Below are 5,134 nucleotides of genomic sequence, written 5' to 3'. Positions count from 1 at the left end.
CTTTTTAAGATTCAGGTGGTGATTCATATAAATGACGCAGTATTTTTAATTATAATATTTATATTAAGACTGAAGTCAATCAATTAACGCCATTAAAAAAGCACAAAAATACTAAATACAGGAGGCGTTACTTTCAATGATTATGATTAATGAATCATAAATAGAGAATGAAGGATTGAACAAGTAGAGTATAGAGGTTTCACGAAATTTTCTTCAAGAGTAAAATGACTTAGATCTATTGGAAACTGTAGCTTTTAGATTAACTTTTACTTTATCGATACTTATTTTTAAAAATAAAATACAATTACTGATGAAGTATTATAAAGACCGTATGTACAAGAAGAAGGTATAGCGTATAGCCCGTCAAAAATGACGGGGCAAGTACTACTATCCCCACCCCAACCCATTGTATACCCTAACCTCACATTTGATAGCAAACTGAAATAAATAAATTTTGCGAAATCAAGCTTGACCAATAAAGAGGCAGAAAAGTGCAGTAGAGCAGTCAAACGTCGGTAAATTCCTTTGTGAGCCAATCAAAATTAAGATCATTCATGAAATGAATTCGTGGCGTATTCATCGAATAATCTATATACAACTAAAACTCTGAGATTGTTTGTTTGCTTGTCTGTAATTAAATACAGCAAAAACGGCGCACAATACCGCCATATGTGTAATGAAATGAGAATAGAAACAGAATAAAACAAGTTTCGTTAAAATCGGGCCACGGGTTACAGAGTTAACGCCGTTTTTCGGGTCACTTTTTGTACATTCCATTATTATAAAACTTTGTTTTCCACCTCATGAATAACTTTAAAATATATTCTATACAACAATATATGCACGACAGAAATTAAATGATGAGATGAAAATGTGTTATAACGGAGCATAGAAAGAACAACAATAAAATGAACCTACAATATTATTGACTATTTGCAAATAGTAACTATGGAGACGAGGTAATAAAATAAAAATCAAGCCGAGAACAACAACAACAAAAGTTTATAAACGAAAATCTCTCGCCGAGCATTGGCTATTATATTATTTCCCTGTCAATGTTCCCATCTTCATTAAAAGGCGTAAGATGACACAAACAAGATCTTAAAGAATCTATCTATATAATACTAAACTCTGAGATTGTTTGTTTGTTTGTTTGCTTATTTTCTCAGTCAAAAAATCATTCACACAACCGTTCGCGCTCTTTACGAAACTTCTTACTTCACTTTTTGAAAAATGGAATGGTCTTTTCTTTTACTCCCGATCATCAATCAAATATATTTTCTTGAATTATGAATAACACGAATAATTGAAATATTTAATTAAATTATCTCAAAATAAACCTTCATTTCGGTGCAATATTGAAATTAGCTTGAATTCTTCATAACCTCTGAATAGTGGTTGACCCAACGGTCACGGTTGTCTAGTATTAACCTAAATATTAATTACTATATTAGCACAAGTGGGTACAAGCATCACAGAGCCGCCAAAGTTGGCTTGCTTTTGTCAACATAAATATATTATATTTATACTAGAAAGTCCAACATTCGCAAAGAATGCAGTATGTCTTCTCCCGGATTCCCCCTCCACCTTATTCTACAAAATCTTCAGGTTAGTATATTTCTAAATAAAATGGTATTCTAGGTAAAGGAAGAGAGTATAAACTACATCACATATGATAGACACTTAATATAGTATCAACTTTGTCGATTGATGTATTGTTCATACTAAATTATAATATATAAAACAGTCAGTTTCTAAGTAACTACATCTATTCACAATGACAAAACTCTACAGTTAAATTTTCGGCAAATATGACCTATTCTTGGGTACATTATATGCAATTTCAGGCATCATGTGACTAAAAACACTATTGATAACAACCCCTTGAAACACTTATATAAACAGAGAAGGTTGCTAAGCTTACAGCTTCCTATTACAAGTTTTTGTTGAACTTTGATTCCTATAAATCTCACATTTGCCTATGGGGATTGCCATAAGGTATCTTTTTCCAAAGTCTCATCTTAATTGGTCGAAATATTAAGAAATAGCAGGCCAGGGCAAAGAACACTGATTTTGAGTTGTTATTTTTTTTCTTACCCCTATAAAACCAAAATAAGGGCGCAAATCCAAAATCAACATATTGTCATCTGTAGAAATCGTTACAAAATATCGTTTTTCAAAGTATCCTTTGTATTAATAGATATGTAACGGAACTACGACGAAAATACACATTTTTCTAATTTTTGACCTATAAATTATAATTCCATAAAATCAGAACGGGAGCCTAAATCAAAACAATAAAATACTTGTGTCACTATGGTGTATTGGACTTAGATATATGCCCCCCCCCCCCCCAAGTTTCAAGATGATTGGCCTAAAATTAAAGGAATGGAGCACCATTTTAATTGTTCCAAAGAAAAACGAAATAGGGGAAATACGATACGTTTCCCTAAGTATGGGGGAAGGCATAATTAATTCTACATCATTTAAATTAAACCAAACGCCCAAAAAATAATTCAGTATTATATTTTGAATATTTACCGGCGGAATTCGTTTTCTTTATTTAAGTTTCGAGATATTTTTTCATTGTTTTTTCAAAATAGTTTTTCTTTTTGTACAGCAATAGAAGTGCCGCTAGATGTCACATGCGTGTGCATTATGTTTTAGTTCGTTTCTTGCTAACCCTAATCGTTTTGCTTTCTGTATTTTTATTATTCTGTATTAGATTTAATCGTCTCTTGCTGTTTTTTTTTCTCTCCCAGTATATTTTAATATATCTTACCTAAAAATGAAACAGCCTGTTACCAGAACGCTTCTTCTTCTTCTGCAGGTGACCGGTTTGTTATTCTTCTGCTTGAATTCTTTTAGTATCAATATTCTAACGTTCTTACTGATGACTGGTTCGACCTCACATTCAAGCCGAGAGTGAAGTCTACGTCGTCTCAGGGCCGTGGCCGAACAGAAGCTGGTAAGATAGTGTCAGACCAAATATACGGGGAGGGAGCCAGCCGTTTCAAGATCTTGGAAAGGCAATTAACCTATTATTGGAGTCACGGATTCCCCTTAGTAATCGAATTTCTGTATCATTAGTACGGCTATCGTTCCGTTTAAGCATTACAATTACTGTTTCCACAAACAGTGGAGAAAAATATTTAAAGAAACGTATTTTCTGTGCTTGGTTCGAGAAACCTGTGGCCTTGAAATGTACTCTATTGTTTTTTTGTTGTTGTTGTTGTTTTCTGCACAACTGTTGCTTCCTATAAAATCAAAATAACATCCTATCGCCCATTCACTAAAATTAAATTCATTATCTTTTGCGTTTTATGTAACTCACAATGTCGGTCCACAGTTTTACGTTATTAGAAGTAGGTACAATTACAAATAGAATGACGAAACTGGCAAGTTTTGCAATAGCTTTCTTGGACTTTCGTCCCGTTCCCAGTACAACCAACTTCAAACTCACTCACATTCTGCCTGACCGCAGCCGACACTCCTGGGCTAAGTTTTTATCAGCTTCGTCTGTCTGCATTTAGTCTACCCGGCCGCTTTGTCCGCACGGTACAAACAAGCTGCTGGCTCCGCGAGGTCGTCTGTCTCTGTCTGCGGGAAAACGTCTGATACATACCGGTACATGCGGGCAGTGTCCTCCCAACCACGTCACACCAGACCCAACCTGCTCGGGTCGCGTGCGCACTGAAGGATGCAAAACAATACCCGGGTAGGAGGGTGTAATTAAATGCCTATAAATTTATCTTTAACATTCGACAATGATATATTGCCATTTGCTGCAGAATTAACACGTTTAATAGTTTCTTAAAATGTGCAATCACGTACAAGTCATTACCAATGTATAAATACAACGATTCGCGTTCATTTCTTCAAGTACTAGCTTTTTTGTTTGTTTTTTATCTCCTTTCTCATGGCCTTCTTCGGATAGGTAGGTAGGTAAACACTGTTTAGACAAAGTCCCATCAGGACGGTTCGACTGAAACGATACAAGAACAGGCGTTTTCCAATAAGTGTAGTAGGACAGACGCCAATTCTGTCCTCTTTTCTAGTAGATGGCAGATTTTACTGTGACTCGGAGTATGTTCAACTTTCACGGCGAACATTGATTTAGCTTAATGTAATGATAACCAAGACAACCAGTATTCTTGATTACTCATTGGTTAAATTCGTTTCGTCAGTCTTACTGATATATATACCGTGTTTTTTTTTCCTTCGTTACGTAATAGTGCACAGTTTATTTATCACGATGGCTGCTTATAAGAACAACATATAGAAAGAATGCCTGACATAAAGCTAGAGAGAAGAATGCTAACCCTAAACCTAAATCCAAAGTAGATATATCAAGTCACGTCTGACCTGAATGCTTTCTAAAATATAGCTGGGAATCAAATCTAGTACGTAAAAATTAACTTTGTCTGAAATCATATCCAGCCGTCCAAGACAACCTACTTCGGGTATGAAAACAGCGCCCTCTGGTCTCAGAACCCGTTATTGTGAGCAAATAAATAAAATTGTCTTAATTTAAATAATAGTATTATTATATTAACTTTCTCCAATACTAATTATCCCAACGACTATATCTCTATTTAGAACCGTTCCTAAAACTCACAAAACCATAATATGTGTATATAATTTATAAATTAAAACCAAAACAAGATAAAACAGTCATTTTTTACAGAAATTATAAATATCATTGAAAGTAAACTCAAATTACCTATACAAAATAGATTTCTAGAACTGGATATTTTTACTTCCCGTCCCAAGATCTCTGTTTAGTACTATATTTTTTTATTTTGAATTATATATATAAATATTATCTAACATTTTTTACTGTATGAATAATTTTGACTTTGTCCCACATAATTTCACGTGCACTGTTGACAGCATGCTCAGCCAGTGGTGACTTATTAATGTTCAGTTTGTTGATAACCTTTTTTCGTCCTGTTTGCTTGTTTGTTTTTTGAATTTCGCGCAAAGCTACACGAGGGCTATCTGCGCTAGCCGTCCCTAATTTAGCAGTGTACGACTAGAGGGAAGGCAGCTAGTCATCACCACCCACCGCCAACAAGTTACAGTATTGATATATCTCTTTATCGAATGCTGGCCCTCTTTATTGTATCTGGTA

The 5,134-nt window shown here is 34.6% G+C and overlaps 1 long non-coding RNA gene across 2 annotated transcripts in view; it reads left to right on the top strand.

Annotated features, from left to right (window-relative positions):
* Positions 1-2,815: 2,815 nt before the first annotated feature.
* The window catches only part of LOC106471949, a 52,592-nt gene continuing 50,273 nt past the window's right edge, over positions 2,816-5,134 (top strand). Inside the window, exon 1 of one of the 2 annotated variants that reach the window (XR_002613383.1) lies at positions 2,816-2,830. This is a non-coding gene — a long non-coding RNA (uncharacterized LOC106471949). Of the gene's footprint in view, positions 2,831-2,863; positions 2,969-5,134 lie in introns of those variants that run through there. The other variant, XR_001291569.2, reaches the window with a different exon arrangement.

Source organism: Limulus polyphemus, unplaced genomic scaffold, assembly GCF_000517525.1.
Source record: "Limulus polyphemus unplaced genomic scaffold, Limulus_polyphemus-2.1.2 Scaffold4981, whole genome shotgun sequence".
Lineage (NCBI taxonomy): Eukaryota > Metazoa > Arthropoda > Merostomata > Xiphosura > Limulidae > Limulus > Limulus polyphemus.
Note: the sequence above shows the minus strand (reverse complement) of the source record. Positions and strands in the feature narration are given on the sequence as shown.